The 19,039-nt window shown below is 42.3% G+C and overlaps 1 long non-coding RNA gene across 1 annotated transcript in view; it reads left to right on the top strand.

Annotated features, from left to right (window-relative positions):
• The first annotated feature begins 2,173 nt into the window (after positions 1 to 2,173).
• The window catches only part of LOC135969651 (uncharacterized), a 162,289-nt gene continuing 145,423 nt past the window's right edge, over positions 2,174 to 19,039 (top strand). Inside the window, exon 1 of the long non-coding RNA XR_010584990.2 lies at positions 2,174 to 2,297. This is a non-coding gene — a long non-coding RNA (uncharacterized lncRNA). The remainder of the gene's footprint in view (positions 2,298 to 19,039) is intronic.

Below are 19,039 nucleotides of genomic sequence, written 5' to 3' on the forward strand. Positions count from 1 at the left end.
GGGAGGTGATTAGATCATAGGAGCCGTTCTGCCATGCTTTTCTCATGATAGTGAGTTTGTTCTTATCAGATCTGATGGTTTTACAAGGGGCTTTTCCCCATTTACTTTGCACTTCTCCTTGCTGCTGCTATATAAAGAAAGACATGTTTGCTTCCCCTTCTGCCATGATTGTAAGTTTTTCTGAGGCTCCCCCAGCCCTGCAGAACTGTGAGTCAATTAAACCTCTTTTCTGTATAAATTACTCAGTCTTGGGCGGTTCTTTACAGCAGCATAAGAATGGACTAATACATGGCCACTTTAATTTTGAGTTGTTTCTAGTGAAGTTAACCTGTTCTTCCAAAATGCACACAATTTGGGCTCATACTTTTGATACATAAAATTAGCTGGAGTCCCAAATGGTGTCATCTCAGACTCCTTGAATTGTGACAATCAATTTGACCCTCAACTCAATTTAGTTTCTCTCTAACCCAGTTAGTTACCCAAGGCCTCTTGAGTTCAATTCACTTAACTATCAAATCTAATCCGACTCTGGACCTAGCACAGTTTTTCCAGTGACTTGTCAGTCACCGCAAACCCTGAAAGGTTATATGCCTTCTCACAGTACAAAACCCTGGATTCAAAAGCCAAAAATGAATTGAGTGCTTAACAAGAAAACAGCAGAGCTCAACCTGAGAGGAACTCACAACATTTGAGGCTCTATGGAGAAGAGATGGGACCTCAAAAGAGGTCAGCAGTGCATCTCCTGCATTCCACAAGGGGTCTCGGAAGTTGGATCTCATCTGGTCCGCCCAAACTGTTAACAGACAAAATGCCAACAAATTTAACTTAAAGATTTGAATGGCTTTTATTCATGATTCCAGAATCAACTTCCAAACAGTCTGGATCAAAAATTTGCTCACACAAACTCAGATAGCTCAAAACACAAACCTGTGGAGCTTTGGAATCTGAGAACTTAACCACAATCCCCAGTTGGGCCTGGTGGATGCCTGACTTGGTCACTTGCTGTTCCTGGGAGTCACTGAAAGCTCTACCTCAGATCCCACTTCTGACACCAATCTGTTAAAAGGAAAAACTTTAGGCAAATTACATTTAACAGAGTTTAACAGAGCAAGAAATGATTCACAAACCAGACAGTCCCCATAACCAGAATAGGTTTAGAACAACTCCAGCTGCATGGTCAGATAACGTTTATGGACAGAAAAAGAACAGTGATGTACAGAAATGAGAAAACAGAAATGAGGGGTAGAAACAACTAGATTGGTTACAGCACAGCATGTGCCTTATTTAAAAATAGCTTAAGGCCAGGTCGCGGTGGCTCACGCCTGTAATCCCAGCACTTTGGGAGGCCGAGGCAGGCAGATCACGAGGTCAGGAGATCAAGATCATCCTGGCTAAAATGGTGAAACCCCATCTCTACTAAAAATGCAAAAAAGTAGCTGGGTGTGGTGGGGGGTGCCTGTGGTCCCAGATACCCGGGAGGCTGAGGCGGGAGAATGGCGTGAACCTGGGAGGCAGAGCTTTCAGTGAGCCGAGATTGCCACTGCACTCTAGCCTGGGCGAGAGAGCGAGACTCCGTCTCAAAAATAATAATAATAATAATAATAATAATAATAACTTAAACAGTTGGCCACTCATGATTGGCTGAAACTTGGCTGCTATGATTGAGACTCAGCTACTTGTTACAAGAGTAGGTTACAGTCTGTTTGCACATCAAGTTAGTTTACAGTTCACTGTACAAGGAAAAACTTTTAGTCCAAACTTAAACTATCTATGGAGGCAGCTTTAGGACAAACTTAATTCAATTAAACATGTCCTTTTGATTATAGTCATCTTAGGGGGTGTGAATTTGTATCTCATGTGGTTTTGATTTGTAGTTCTGATGCTTGATGGTCTCTTGGCCAACCCACCCTCTCCCCCTCTTCTTGCTTGTAGCTCTCAGAATAACCGGTGAATGCTCTGGGAATGAAACACCCTGAGATAGGGAAGGACTGCCTGAAATAACCTGGACTTTGTCCCTATCCTTACTAGGAAATGTAACATCTTGACGTAGGGAGTAACTGTCTGGGACAGCTTGGGCTCTGTTTCCCTCCCCTAGAAACAAGATGTCCTTCAATGTTTTAGCCTCATGATTCATATTCCTCTGAAATATATAGCCCAGGGTAGACTGCTTTTCAAGGTATCTCCGCTGGAGTGCAAGCTGGGAATGCAGTCAAGGCTTCATCCACCCCAGGCAGCTTTCCTGAGCCTTGGGAGACTGGCTCTCAATGAATCCAAGCTTCGTCCTTTGCTGCCTATCTGTAAGTAATGAATCTGCTTCATATAACTTGCTGCATGTGAATGGGTTCTGTCTTACTGGACTTGGACAAGTAGGAAAACTTCAGCCCAGGATGCAGTGGGCAGAAGTGTTTGGACTGTTATTACTGATTGTTAGCTTAGTAATGATCTTTGGTGTTCTCCATTCAGTGGCAATCATTCCTTGGGATTGATCATTATTAAACCTGTTTCACAGCTAATGATGTTGATCTTTTCATGTGCTTATTTATCCATTCGTGTATCTTCTTTGGAGAAAGGTATATTCAAACCATTTCACATTTTTAAATTGCGTTATTATTGAGTTATTAGTTCTTTATATATTCTGGATACAAGTCTTATCAGGTAAATTATTTGCAAATATTTTCTCTGAGTCTGTTGATTGTCTTTTTTTTGATAGCATCCTTTGAAGCACTTAAGTTTTTTACTTCGATTAAATCTAATTTATCAATTTTTTTTATTGCTTATGTTTTTGGTATTGTATCTAAGAAATCATTGCCTCATCTCAAATCACAAAGATTTATTCTTGTATTTTCTTCTAAGGATTTTATAGTTTTAGCTTTTACCTTTAAGTCTATGATACATTTTGAGTTAGATTTTGGGTATGGTATGAGGTAGGGGTCCAACTTCATTCTTTTGCATGTGAATGTCCAATTGTCCACCACCATTTGAAGAAAACACTACTCTTTCCCCATTGAAGTGTCTTGGCTTATTTCTCTGAAGTAAACTGACCATAAATTTTAGTGCTTATTTCTGGACCCACAATGCCATCTCATTGATCCAAATGCCCTATTTCCGAAAAATCTTTTTACTAACTAGAATACATATAGAAATAACAAATTTTAAATGTATCCTTTTGATTAATTTTTGCAAAGTGAACACAACTATGTAGGGAGCACCCAGACTTAGAAATATAACATGACTAGCACCTCACAAAGCACCTTGTACCTCTCCTAGTCACTATCCCCAAAGGTAATCACTCTCCTGACCTTTATCACCAGAAATTAGTTTTGCATTTTTTTTGAATTATATATAAATGGCACTATATAGCATGTGCTACTTCTTGTCTAGCTTCTTACCCTTTGTATTTTGTTTGTAAGATCCATCCATGTTGTTGTATGTAGCAACAGTTCATGCATTCTCATTGCTGTATAGTATTCTATATTATGTGGAATTATAGTATTCTAATTATGTGGAATTCTAGTTTTTGTTGATCTGTTTTACTAGTTATGGACATTTGGGATGTTTCTAGTTTTTGGCTTTTGAGAGTAGTGTTGCCATATACATACTTAAACCTGTCTTTTAGTAAGCATAAATATGTATTTCAGTCAGGTAGATTCAGCCTACGAGTGGAATTGCTGGGTCACAGAGTGTATATATTCAGCACAGTTTTTCAAAGAAGTTGCACAAATTTACATGGAAATAAGGACATCTGTTTTTCAAAAGATGCCATTAACAGAATGAAAAGTCCACAGAGTGGAGGGAAGATATTTGCAATACATGTATTTATATCAGAATAGGCAAATAACTTACAAATCAATAACAAAAAGACAAGACAGAGACTGAGACAGGAGGATTGTTTCAGCCTAGGAGTTCAAATCCAGCCTGGGCAACATAGTGAGGTCCTATCTCTATTTAAAAAAAAAAAAAAGGGCTACCCTCTTTGGGTCACCTCCCTTTGTATGGGAGCTCTGTTTTCACTCTATTACATCTTGCAACTGCACTCTCTTCTGGTCCGTGTTTGTTATGGCTCGAGCTGAGCTTTTGCTCACCATCCACTACTGCTCTTTGCCACCATCGCAGACCCACCAGACTTCCATCCCTCCGGATCCGGCAGGATGCCCGTTGTGCTCCTGATCCAGTGAGGTGCCCATTGCTGCTTCCAATCGGGCTAAAGGTTTGCCATTGTTCTGTTATGCCCAGACCCTCTATTCCCCAAAGAAGACCACCAGAGTCCAGAGTCAAAGCCAAGCGGCAAGGATCTTTATGACAAGTTCGAACTTGGTCCCTCCATTACACAGCATACAAGAGGGCCCTGAACAATGCGAGTGTTTGCTTTTTATAGCCCGAAAGTTACAGGGGAACAAAGGAATTCTTTTGGTTCCCGCGTTTTCAGTAAAACTTTGAACGGCTGCCTCCTTATCGGAGACTTTTCCAGGTGGTGTTTGTACTGGGCTCAGGAAGTTTGAGAGATATATGGCGATATGTGGTGGGATGGGAGGATGGGATGTGTTTGTACTGGACTCAGGAAGTTTGAGAGATATATGGCGATATGTGGTGGGATGGGAGGATGGAATGTGTTTGTATTGGGCTTCTTTGTTTTGAGCCCGGGGCTGAGGAATGTGCCCGGCTCCTCTCAGTTCCTGCATGGCTAAGTGCCAGGGTTCGTCCTAATTGAGCTGAACACTAGTCACTGGGTTCTACGGTTCTCTTCCATGACCCATGGCTTCTAATAGAGCTATAACACTCACCACATGGCCCGAGATTCCATTCCTTGGAATCCGTGAGGCCAAGAACCCCATGTCAGAGAACATGAGGACTGCCACTATCTTGGAAGTGGCCCGCCACCATCTTGGGAGCTCTGGGAACAAGGACCCCCGGTAACATTTTGGCAACCACAAAGGGACCTCCAAAGCTGTGAGTAATATTGGACCACTTTCGCTTGCTATTCTGTCCTGTCCTTCCTTAGAATTGGAAGAAAATACCAGGCACCTGTCAGCCAGTTAAAAACGATTAGCGTGGCTGTCACACTTAAGACTCAGGTGTGAGGCTATCTGGGGAAGAGCTTTCTAACAACCCCCAACCCTTCTGGGTTGGGAACATTGGTCTGCCTGGAGCCAGCTTCAACTTTCAATTTTCCTGGGGAAGCCAAGGGCCAACTAGAGGCAGAAAGTTGTCGTCCTGAACTCCCGGCATTAGCCAGTTGAGATCATGGCGCAGCCAGAAGTCTCTACTCAACAGTCGCCCATGTGTGCACCCCTACCTTTCCTTCTGACCCTTACCTCCTGGGTCCCGACCACGACTTTCTTGAAAGTGTAGCCCCAAAATTCTCCTTACCTTTGAATCTACTTCCTCTGATCCCTGCCTCCTAGTACGAATAGTTCAGACTTTCATTTCTTCTAGCAAGTTGTATCTCCAAAGGGATCTAAGGAAGCTCTACACTGCATCCTTAGGCATCTAGGCTATAAACCCAGGCAGTCATCCCTCGTGTCCCTCCCTATTTAGGTATACAGCTCTCGACATGGGCAGTTATGTGGGATCCGTTCCCTACCACCCTTGCCAGGGCCCCAAGTTTGTAATGCCTAAGAGAAGGAGAGAGAGAGAGAGACAGGAGAGAGACGGAGAGACAAAGAGGGAGTCAAAGAGAGAAGAAAGAGAAAGATAGAAATAGTTAAAAAAAAAAAAAGTGTGCCCTATTCCTTTAAAAGCCAGGGTAAATTTAAAACCTATAATACACAATTGAAGGTCTTGCCCGTGACCCTATAACACTCCAATACTACCTTGTTATCAGTGTAAACAAGGGCGTAGCCTGAAAACACTGAGACCACTGACAACCCGTAGCCTTCCTATCAAGAATCCTTGACCCAGTAACCCGTGGACGGCCCAAATGCATTCAGTCTGTAGAGGCAACTGCTTTGCTAACAGAAGAAAGTAGAAAAGTAACTTTTAGAGGAAACCTCACTGTGAGCACACCTCACCAGTTCAGAATTATTCTAAGTCAAAAAAAAGCAAAAAGGTAGCTTACTAACTCAAAAATCTTAAAGTATAGGGCTATTCTGTTAGAAAAAAGTAATTTAACACTAACCACTGATAATTCCCTTAACCCAACAGATTTCCTTACAGGTGATTTAAATCTTAATTACCTTACAAAAGTCTGACCAGACCTAGGAAGAGCTCCCTTCAGGACAGGATGATAGATGGTTCCTCTAGATGACTGAGGAAAAAACCACAATGGGTATTCAGTACTTGATAGGGAGACGCTTGTGGAAGCAGAGTTAGGAGAATTGCCTAATAATTGGTCTACTCAAACTTTTGAACTGTTTGCACTCAGCCGAGCCTTAAAGTACTTACAGAATCAAAAAGACTATCTCAATCTTGACTCAAAAGGTTACCTACACCCTCTCTGACACGAATTTGCATAAGAACTGTTGTTTATGCGAATGCATCTTGATGGGGCAGCTGGGTTGTTATGAAATACTCAGGAACCCAGCCCAGCTCTAGGACTCAACCCCTGAGCATAAAGGCAATGTTGGGCATGCTGGTAAAGGACCACTAGAATCCAGCAGACCGGGCCCCTTTCTTTGTGGTCAAGAGAGGTGGAAAAAGGGGTGCAGGACTGCTATATCAGTAAGTGTAACTAATCTGATAAGCAGAGGTCCACGGGTGGTTACGCACCCTGGAAAGGAATAAGCATTGGGACCGTAGAGGATGCTCTATGACAAATGCTCATCGGAAAATGACTAGGGGTGCTGGCATCCCTATGTTCTTTTTTCAGGTGGAAAACAGTCCCCCCAAGGCAAAAACACCCCTAAGATGTATTCTGGAGAATTGAGACCAATTTGACCCTCAGGCTAAGAAAGAAATGACTTATGTTCATCTGCAGTACCGCCTGGCCACGATAATCCTCTTCAAGAGGGAGAAACCTGGCCTCCTGAGAGAAGTATAAATTATAACATCATCTTACAGCTAGACCTCCTTTGTAGAAAAGAAGGCAAATGGAGTGAAATGCCATATATATAAACTTTCTTTTCAGTAAGAGACAACTCGCAATTATGTTAAAAAGTGTGATTTATGCCCTACAGGAAGCCCTCAGAATCTACCTCCCTTCCCCAGTGCCCCCCTGACACCTTCCCCAACGAATAAGGACCCCCCTTCAACCCAAACGGTCCCAAAGGAGATAGACAAAGGGGTAAACAATGAACCAAAGAGTGCCAGTATTCCCCAATTATGCCCCCTCCAAGCAGTGGGAGGAGGAGAATTCGGCCCAGCCAGAGTGCATGTACCTTTTTATCTCTCAGGCTTGAAGCAAATTAAAATAGACCCAGGTAAATTCTCAGATAGCCCTGATGGCTATATTGATGTTTTACAAGGGTTAGGACGATCCTTTGATCTGAAATGGAGAGATATAATGTTACTGCCAAATCAGACAGTAACCTCAAATGAGAAAAGTGCCACCAAAACCGCAGCCTGAGAGACTGGCAATCTCTGGTATCTCACTCAGGTCAATGATAGGATGACAACAGAGAAAAGAGAACGATTCCGCACAGACCAGCAGGAAGTTCTCAGTGTAGACCCTCACGGGGACACAAAATCAGAACATGGAGATTGGTGCCACGGACATTTGCTAACTTGCATGCTAGAAGGACTAAGGAAAACTAGGAAGAAGTCTATAAATTATTCAGTGCTGTCCACCATAACACGGGGAAAGGAAGAAAATCCTACCGCCTTTCTGGAGAGACTAAGGGAGGCATTGAGAAAGCATACCTCTCTGTCACCTGACTCTATTGAAGGCCGACTAATCTTAAAGGATAAGTTTATCACTCAGTAGAAAATGTTTATCACACATTAGAAAAAAACTTTAAAAGTCCGCCTTAGGCCGAGAGCAAAACTTAGAAACTCTATTGAACTTGGCAACCTCAGTTTTTTAATAATAGAGATCAGGTGGAATGGGACAAATGGGTTAACAAAATTTGGCCACCACTTTAATCATGGCCCTCAGGCAAGCGGACTTTGGAGGCTCTGGAAAAGGGAAAAGCTGGGCAAATCGAATGCCTAATAGGCCTTTCTTCCAGTGCGGTCTACAAGAACACTTTAAAAAAGATTGTCCAAATAGAAATAAGACGCCCCCTTGTCCATGCCCCTTATATCAAGGGGATTACTGGAAGGCCCACTGCCCCAGAGGATGACGGTCCTCTGAGTCAGAAGCCACTAACCAGATGATCCAGCTACAGGACTGAGGGTGCATGGGGCAAGCGCCAGCCCATGCCATCACCCTCACAGAGCCCCGGGTATACTTGACTATTGAGGGCCACGAGGTTAACTGTCTCCTGGACACTGATGCGGCCTTCTCAGTCTTACTCTCCTGTCCTGGACAACTGTCCTCCAGATCTGTCACTCTCTGAGGGGTCCTAGGACAGCCAGTCACTAGATACTTCTCCCAGCCACTAAGTTGTGACTGAGGAACTTTATTCTTTTCACATGCTTTTCTAATTATGCCTAAAAGCCCCACTCCCTTGTTAAGGAGAGACATTCTAGCAAAAGCAGGAGCCATTATACACCTGAATGTAGGAGAAGCCTAAGTCATACCTAAGCCCCATTTGTTGTCCCCTGCTTGAGGAAGGAATTAATCCTGAAATCTGGGCAACAGAAGGACAATATGGATGAGCAAAGAATGCCCATCCTGTTCAAATTAAACTAAAGGATTCCGCCTCCTTTCCCTACCAAAGGCAGTACCCCCTTAGACCTGAGGCCCAACAAGGATTCCAAAAAATTGTTAAGGACCTAAAAGCCCAAGGCCTAGTAAAACTATGCAATAGCCCCTGCAATACCCCAATTTTAGGAGTACAGAAACCCAATGGACAGTGGAGGTTAGTGCAAGATCTCAGGGTTATCAATGAGACTGTTATCTCTCTATACCCGGCTGTACCTAACCCAGAGGAAGCAGAGTAATTTACAGTCCTGGACCTTAACGATGTCTTTTTCTGTGTAAGGAGTCCTTACACAGGTCCGAGGGACGAGCTTGCAACCCATGGCATACCTGAGTAAGGAAATTGATGCAGTGGCAAAGGGTTGACCTCATTGTTTATAGGTAGTGGCAGCAGTAGCAGTCTTAGCATCTGAAGCAGTTAAAATAATACAGGGAAGAGATCTTACTGTGTGGACATCTCATGATGTGAATGGCATACTCACTGCTAAAGGAGACTTGTAGCTGTCAGACAACCGTTTACTTAAATATCAAGCTCTATTACCTGAAAGGCCAGCGCTGCGACTGTGCACTTGTGCAACTCTTAACCCAGCCACATTTCTTCCAGACAATGAAGAAAAGATAGAACATAACTGTCAAACAGTAATTGCTCAAACCTACGCCACTCGAGGGGACCTTCTAGAGGTTCCCTTGACTGATCCCGACCTCAACTTATATACTGATGGAAGTTCCTTTGTAGAAAAAGGACTTTGAAAAGTGGGGTATGCAGTGGTCAGTGATAATGGAATACTTGAAAGTAATTCCCTCACTCCAGGAACTAGTGCTCAGCTGGCAGAACTCATAGCCCTCACTCGGGTGCTAGAATTAGGAGAAGGAAAAAAGGTAAATATATACAGACTCTAAGTATGTTTACCTATTCCTCCATGCCAATACAACAATATGGAAAGAAAGGAAATTCCTAACTTCTGAGAGAACACCTATCAAACATCAGGAAGCCATTAGGAGATTATTATTGGCGGTACAGAAACCTAAAGAGGTGACAGTCTTACACTGCCAGGGTCATCAGAAAGAAAAGGAAAGGGAAATAGAAGGGGACCGCCAAGCGGATATTGACACAACAAGAGCCACAAGACAGGACCCTCCATTAAAAATGCTTATAGAAGGACCCCTAGTATGAGGTAATCCCCTCTGGGAAACCAAGCCCCAGTACTCAGAAGAAGAAATAGAATGGGGAACCTCATGAGGGCAAAGTTTCCTCCCTTCAGGATGACTAGCCACAGGAGAAGGAAAAATACTTTTGCCTGCAGCTAACCAATGGAAATTCCTTAAAACGTTTCACCAAACCTTTCCCTTAGGCATTGATAGCACCCATAAGATGGCCAAATCATTATTTACTGGATCAGGCCTTTTCAAAACTATCAAACAGATAGTCAGGGCCTGTAAAGTGTGCCAAAGAAATAATCCCCTACACTACAGGTTATATATTTCAATCCCTGTATCCTTAACCTCCTTGCTAAGTTTGTCTCTTCCAGAATCAAAGCTGTAAAACTACAAATGTTTCTTCAAATGGAGCCCCAGATGCAGTCCATGGCTAAGATCTACCGTGGACCCCTGAACCAGCCTGCTAGCCCATGCTCTGAAGTTAATGACATCGAAGGCACCCCTCCTGAGGAAATCTCAACTACACAACCCCTACTATGCCCCAATTCAGCAGGAAGCAGTTAGAATGGTCGTCGGCCAACCTCCCCAACAGCACTTGAGTTTTCCTGTTGAGAGTGGAGACTGAGAGACAGGACTAGCTGGATTTCCTAGGCCGCCTAAGAATCCCTAAGCCTAGCTGGGAAGGTGACCACATCCATCTTTAAACATGGGGCTTGCAACTTAGCTCATACCTGACCAATCAGGTAGTAAAGAGAGCTCACTAAAATGCTAATCAGGCAAAAACAGGAGGTAAAGAAATAGCCAATCATCTATTGCTTGAGAGCACAGTGAGAGGGACAATGATTGGGATATAAACCCAGGCATTCAAGCCAGCAACTGCTACCCTCTTTGGGTCCCCTCCCTTTGTGTGGGAGCTCTGTTTTCATTCTCTTAAATCTTGCAACTGCAAAACAAAAACAAAAACAAAAACAAAAAACAAACAAAAAACCACACAAAAAATAAACAAACAAAAAAACAGTCCAATAGGAAAAGAAACATACCACCTGAACAGACACTTTCACAAGAGAGCCAAAGTACCAAAAACATATGAAAAGGTGCTCAAATTTATCAGTTACCAGAGAAATGCAAATTGAAGCCACAATGTGTTGTATCACAATGTGATACAATATACCCTCCAGAATAACGAAGATGCAGGCAATAATGTGGAACAATGGAAAACCCTCACACACTTTCAGGTAGTTTAAATAGGTACAAATAGCCTTTCAACATGTGCTAATTTATGACCACAATGTTTCTTCTCCCTTCACTTTCACTAGATTGTGCAACCTTTCCCCCACCCCCCAATACATATCAAGTATTTCAAGACAAATATCAGAGTGTTAAGTTCTATTCAGGTCTAAAATTGTATCCATGTGAGAGATGTGAATGGGTTGAGGAACTGGGGTTGTGTGGACACCTAGCCACTGCCTGGTGAGCATTCCCTTTTTTTTTTTTTTTTTTTTTCCTTCTCTGTGATACATTTCTAAGAAAATCACAGAGTCTGATTTTAATCCTGAGGCTGTGATATTTTCTATAGTAGGGGCGAGCAATCTTAAAGCAAGAGGGTCTGCAAGCCAGCTAGGGCAGCACCACAAATCTAGAAACTTCTATGTGTGGCTTCAGACATCTCTATGGTTTCCACCTGGCTGACTTCCTAGCCCTCTGCTTGCATGTGCTCCTGTGCCTCTTACAGTCTACTTCTGGTTTGGGATTCGGGTCTTGGCTCTTGCAACTAGACTCTCACTTTCCTGCTGCCTGCTCCAGGCTCTGCCTCAGCCTTAGCTCTGCCTTGCAGGCATCATCATCATCTACGCATGACTCCAAAGTATTGGGCATGGAAAATCAAAGCAGGAGGACTAGGAGTGCTCACATTGAGGTGTAGTCAAATATTTCGTGGGGGAGGAGGGCAGGAGGAGAGCTTAATCAGGGCACAGAGGTCAAGGCAGCTGAAGTGAACATTCATGTCAGCCCAGTATCCAGTCACTTTTCTTGTAATAACACACTGATTATCCTTAAGGAAATGTCGCTTCTGCTCTCTCAGTTAATATGATTTGGATATAGCTAAATCCATCCCCAGTTCCAGGATGCTGAGGTGACTAGAGACTGGCCAAACAGAACATTATGTTTCCCTGGCCACAGAAATGGATGCAGGCAGGGCCATATGACTCAGAGCCTTGGTAATACAATTGGAGGAGAATTGCTTTTTCTGCAGGGAAGTCTGAGAAGAGAGAATGAAAGTGTAGGATTTGGCTAGTAGGCAGGGCCATCTTGTTGATAGGAATGGATACTTGCTTTAGAAGACAAATTGCAGAACAGAGACAGAAGGGAGATCAGGCCCCAGTGACGATGTTGGAACGCCTCAGTCCATCTGTGTGGCAAGGCAGGACTACCCCTAGACTTGTTAATTGTGTGAGTCAACTAATGTTCTTTTTGTTTAAGCCAGTTTGAATTGAATTGGGTTTCTGCTACCAAATAAATCTAACTAATTCCACAGGCAGGACTATCAGGGGCTTTCAAAAATAGTTTCTGTAGGAAGGCATGGGTTCAAGAAAGGCATCTGAAGCAGCACCATGAGTGAGAAAGGAGACAAAATGGCCAGAACCATGAGCCCCGACTCTGCTTTATCCACATCAGCTCTGTGTGTATCTGTTGTGCATGTTGGGATTTCACATGAAATTTGATGTGAAAGCTAGATTTTGCTCCTAAAAAATTTGCAAATCCACTGGGTGAGATAACTGAGGAACAAGAAGAAGAAACACCAGAATGTGATTTTTCCCAGAATGAAGTCTATTTTTCTTATTTACCTGTCCTGTAACATATTTTAATGACAGCTTCCCAATACTTAAAGGCTTTTCTGATATGATTGGTGGTGATAGTAACTACTGTGAGTTTTTTGATATTATATCATATTTGATATGATATTATAAAATATGATTTAATACTTTTCATAATATATTGAATCAAGATATTTCAAATGACTAATGCATGGGGAAGATCCATTCAAAGTGTAAGATACACCAATGGATTTTAATGAAACAGATTTGAAAAGCTCACTAATACAGTTTCAGGTTCTACTTTGCGACTAACCCTTAAAACATTACCCCTTGTAGAGTTTTGGTGTAGTATCAAAAAGAATAGCCACAAAGCTATTAAAATTCCTCCTCCCTTTTTCAACTAAATATATATGTGAAGTCAACTTTTCTTCATATATTTCAGGCTAAACAATGTATCACAACAGATTGAATGCAGAGGCAGATATAAGAATACAGCTGTCTCATATTAAGCTGGCCATTAAACAAATGTACAGAAATGTAAAATAATGCCACTCTTTTTACTATTTTTTTCCTTGGAAAATATAATTGTTTTCCATAAAATACTATTTTAGGTAAATATATAATAGGTTTTATTGTCATTTTAAATAAATACTTAATTTTTTCAGTTTTAATTTCTAATAGGATAAATATTAACAGGTGTGACCCAGATAAACCAAAGTGGTTTGGGGTCCTTAATTTTTAGGTGCATAAAAGGGTCCTGAGATAAAAAAGTTTGAGAACCCCTAGACTAGTGGATAGTTAGGTATTTAACACATAAGCATACAAATAAGGATAAACCTGGGTGTTTTAGTCCATTTTCATACTACTGTGAAGAAATACCTGAGTCTGAGTAATTTATAAAGAAAAAGGTAAAATGGATTCAGTTACACATGGTGGGGAGGCCTCACAATCATGGCATAAGGCCAAGGAGGAGAAATGACACGTCTTATGTGGTGGTGGCAGGCAAAAGAGCGTATACAGAAGAAGTGCCCTTTATAAAACCATCAGATTGGCTGGGTGTGGTGGCTCATGCCTGTAATCCCAGCACTTTGGGAGGCCAAGGCAGGTGGATCACCTGAGATCGGGAGTTCAAGACCAGCCTGACCAACATGGAGAAACCCTGTCTTTACTAAAAATACAAAATTAGCTGGGTGTGGTGGCGCATACCTGTAATCCCAGCTACTCAGGAGGCTGAGGCAGGAGAATTGCTTGAACCCAGGAGGCGGAGGTTGCGTTGAGCCAAGATCGTGCCTTTGCACTCCAGCCTGGGAAACAAGTGAAACTCCATCTCAAAAAACCAACAAACAAAAAACCCATCAGATCTTGTGAGACTTATTCACTATCACGAGAATAGCATAGGAAAACCCACCCCCATGATTCAATTACCTCCTGCCGGGTCCCTCCCACAACACGTGGGGATTATGGGAGCTATAATTCAAGATGAGATTTGGGTAGGGACACAGCCAAACCATATCACTCAATGAGTGATATAAAGGAAAAGAACAAGGTGCTGAGAGAGATGAACCAGGAGACCTAATTTAGATGGTGGATGGTGTCAGAGATGGTGCTACTGAAGAAGTGGTTTTTAAGCTGATCTGAAGGAGGAGATGGGGGTAAAGATTGTTGTGGGCAGTGGGAACAGCAGGAAAAAGTCTCTGAAGTGGGGGCAAGCTTGGTTTGGGTGGAACATGGCGGTGAGAGGAGAGTGGCAGGAGATGAAGCTGGGCTAAACCTTGCAGGCTCTTGTAAATCATGTGAAGATTTTGGCATTTTTGTCCTAAGTGCATAGAAATGATCATAATATGCATCACTCTAATATACTTCATCAGGCTTGAATTTTTTAAAGATAAAATAATCAGGATTTAATTTTTTTTTTTTTAAAAGATAATTGATTGCTGTGTGGTGCTGTGTGGAAAAGGCACTGGAAGGGGACAAGAGAGAAGGTGAGGACAGCAGTCAGATGGCTATTGTAATAGTCCAGGTGAGAGATAGTGGTACCTGTATCATGGAGACAGCAGTGCAAATGGAGCTATTTCAGAGCTATTAATACCACTTACAGGTTTTGCTGCTGCATTGGAGTGGAAGAGGGGATGACTCCTAGGGTCAGAGCAATCCTACATACTATGCTTAGTGATACCAATCCCAAGTATCACCAAAACTAAATACCCATTACATCAATTTGTATAAATATTTTAGGTTTGTAGGCGTGTGTGCCTACATATATGCATGTGATTAAATTGCCCACGTTTATGCGGTTATGAAATTGAAAAAGTCACTCTCATAGCACCACCTTGTGGACAGTAATAAAAAATGTGTGTGTGGCGGGTGTGTGTGTGTGTGTGTGTGTGTGTGTGTGTGTTGTTGGATTCAATCACTAGGAGAAAACAATACAAATTCTCCAGAAAGTTTACCAGTTATCAGCCACCCCAAGTCCTTCTTGGAAGGAGAGGGGATAGAAATACATTCAGAAGAGTTAAAGTTAAACTGACTATCCTGGAAATAACAGGTTAAATTCATTCAAACTAGATCCTCTCTGGTTGATTTTAACATTAAGAGTCATTGACTAAAAGTATCTTTTATTCAGATAGCCCCTGACAACCCATAATAATACTTTTTGTTTTTATGCCAAAATATGTTTTTTCAGTGCATTTGCCACTTATCTTCATGAGATTAGGGGCAGCATTTTTTGTATAATATCAAGCCTGATGGAAATGAATTTATGTTAATTCCTCATTTAAGTTCCAAACTCACCTAGAATTGCATCCTCTAAGACTGGGCTTTTCTTTTCTTTCTCTTTTTTTTTTCTTTTTTCTTTTTTTTTTTTGAGACGGAGTCTCACTCTGTCACCCAGGCTGGAGTGCAGTGGCACGATCTGGGCTCACTGCAAGCTTTGCCTCCCGGGTTCAAGCAATTCTCTGCCTCAGCCTCCTGAGTAGCTGGGAATACAGGGGCCCGCTACCACGCCTGGCTAATTTTTGAATTTTTAGCAGAGACGGGGTTTCACCATCTTGGCCAGGCTGGTCTTGAACTCCTGACCTCATGATCCACCCGCCTTGGTCTCCCAAAGTGCTGGGATTACAGGTGTGAGCCACCACACCCGGCCCTTCCTTCCCTTTTTTTTTTTTTTTTTTTTTTTTTTTTTTTTGAGACTGGGCTTTTCTTGCCGCCGTCTTGAATCTGATTTGGTTTTCTTTTCTCTGTTGCGCTTTCTTTTTTGCTGGCGTCATTTTCCTTACACTTTAGCTCATCATTGTATCCTGTTCTATTGCTCTGGGCTTCTCAGGAGACCTCTTTTCTTCACAAGACTGGCTTCTCCAGGTGTTAGAAAGTGTCTCTACATGTGAAACAGATCCCTCTCTTAATTTCCCAAACAAAGCACAGGGAATATCAGGCTAGAATGTTTAACATTTTAATTTAAACACAAAGGAATTACAATGCAGGAAAACCTAAAATTTTACTTCTGATCATGTCTCTGCTTTGAGAAGCCCCTTGGACTTCTGACAACTTGCAGTTCTCTGCCACTTGGTTGTTTTTTCCTAAATGTTGGTCCAGGCCCTGTGCAAGGCCCCCAGCTCTGGCTGGGGCATTGGGGTGGGGAGAGACTTTCTTCCCTCTCCTTAGGCCTACTCCTTCCTGCTCCCACGATGATTGACAGAGGAAATGCCTGCCCTCATGTACAGGGCATGGTTTCTAGACACAGTTCAATTCTCATTTTTCTCCTCTGTCTCTGGCTGTTTCTTCTGAGCCTGCTTTCCAGGCTCGTCACACTCTGCCTGACTGCTGACACAGGAATTCCTCAGGGTTCAGCATCAGGTCCAGCTATCTTCTTGCTTCATACTCTCCTTGGGCAGTCTTACCCCAGGCCACCCTGTTACTTACCCTTAGTGACTCCCAGGTGTATTTATTTCTCTGGTCCAAACCTCTCCATTGATTTCCAGATCCTTATTTCTGATCCATTAGTCTACCTTTCCACTTGAATGTTTCATGTCTAAGATTAGACATGTGATTTCTTACCCTCAAAATCTGGTGTGCTTTCAGTGTTTCCAAGTTCTGTGAAGGTACAACCTTCCATCCAGTTACCAAATCAGAAACCTAGAAGTCATCCTTGATTCTTCTTTCTTTCTTCCTCATCTCCCTCCCCATGCAACCTATTTCAGCCTTCTTCATTTTACCTACCAAGGGGTATCTCCTGAGAGACCCACTTCAGCCTACTTCAATTGCCTCCACTCTATTCTGACCATCTCTCGTCCACACCACTGTTACAGCTGCCTAACTAGTCTCCGCATGCACTTGGGGCTCTCTCCAATCCATGTTCTACTTTGAGGCATGTGTTCAAAATGCAGATCTGACCAGGCCACTTAAAACCTTTCCAAGGTTTCTCACACCTCATAGTCTACACTGCCTTGCAGTGGCCCCACCTTTTGCTCCAGCTGCTTCACAACCGCTCCCCAGCCCTACAGGCTTTTCTATTCCTCAGGCGCATTCACTACAGGGCTTCACATCTGCTCACCCCTCTTCCTTTCACCCTGTTTTCTCTATGCAGTCTTCTTACCTCAGCTAACCACCTCTTCCTCAGAGGTGACTTTTCCTTTTCTTTCAGTTCTTTATTATAAGATTGACACGCCCAAAATGTCTTCGCTCAGTTTTCAAGTTTATCTTTATTAAAGTGCCTTTTGATTAATTGCCATCTCCTAAGAAGAGCCTAAGCTTCATAAGAAAAGAGGGGGTGCCACATCTGATTTTGGTCACTGTGCTGATTTTCCCCAGCATCCAGCATAGTGCCTTGCACATAGCGCATGTTAAACAACATTGAATGGCCAGGCACGGTAGCTTATGCCTGTAATCCCAGCACTTTGAGAGGCCGAGTGGGTGGATCACTTGAGGTCATGAGTTAAAGACCAGCCTAGCCAACATGGCGAAACCCCATTTCTACCAAAAATTACAAAAAAGTTAGCCGGCGTGGTGGCACACACCTGTAGTCCCAGCTACTTGGGAGGCTGAGGCACAAGAATCGCTTGAATCTGGGAAGTGGAGGTTGCAGTGAGCCAAGATCATATCACTGCACTCCAGCCTGGGCGACAGAGTGAGACTCCATCTCAAAAATAAAAATAAAAATAAAATAAAAAACATTGAATGAATGAATGAATGATTATGTTTCTAAGGCCCTGACAAGGGAATTACAACCATCAACAGAAAATGCAGGCCCAGGTGTGGCTGAAGAGTGCCTACAACCTGGACAGCTCAAGACCAGTCTCAGCCAGTTGCTATTCATGGTTCCTTCCACAGTGTGAAGTGAAGGGAATCTCAGGCCTCCCAGACCCTGGCCTGCTCCTACCAGTCTTGTGACATTGGTGAGAATGTTCTTGGAGAAATGATTCACACATCTTGTCTAAGAGCAAACAATAATTCGGGGGAATGTTCCAGTCTAACTTGATATTTGAAAAAGGAAAATAGTGGCCATCTCCTCAAGGGTTCATTCCCACTAACGACACAGTCAGTTTAGATGACTATTCAGAAAAATTAATATCCCCATCTTCAAGCAAACAGCTTTCTTCCGCTTTATATTTGAGAAGCTGAAAAAACAAAGTCATTTTGCTCAAAACAGAAAGTTTAAACGTGAACTAATGGCTCTGAGAAACTTCTAGTTATTTTTAAATAACATGTCTCCACTCTGAAGAAAAAAATCAAGTATTACTGGGTACCCTCTTTATAAGATAAAATAAAAACTTATTTTCACTGAACATTGACATACAAAGTAATTAATAGTTTATATATCAAAAGTATACTTTTACATCTAAAACATAGGTACTTAATCTTTCCTCCATTATTTTACTTATTTATAGATTTGTTCCAGGAATAATTTAACCCAAATTATAGCACCATATAAAATATGGCAAACTAACATAAATTATAAACAAATTAAAAATTCAAAGGAGGAATAAGGGAAGGAACATAAAATGGATACAAGGAAGAGGTCAATTTAAAAAATGGCTTTTGTAAGAACCAATACACTACCCAACAGTCATCCTGCTTTTCTTCCTTCTACAAAACCCTGATTTTGTTCTAATATCAAGTGCCCTGTGCTCAGACTCGGAGGATGAACCATGATTGATCTGAGTCATGGATCCCCTAGCTAGACAGTTCTTGTTAAAAGGAATATCTTTATTGTTTGCGACTTTTAGTGAGATCTCGTACTTGCAGCTGAGCGGTTCCTTACTAATGCACTTGGTACGTTTTTTAATCCGGCTCTAACAGTCAACTCCAAAAGAGACATTCAGTAAGAAACAATGTA

The sequence above is a fragment of the Macaca fascicularis genome, chromosome 2, assembly GCF_037993035.2.
Source record: "Macaca fascicularis isolate 582-1 chromosome 2, T2T-MFA8v1.1".
NCBI lineage: Eukaryota > Metazoa > Chordata > Mammalia > Primates > Cercopithecidae > Macaca > Macaca fascicularis.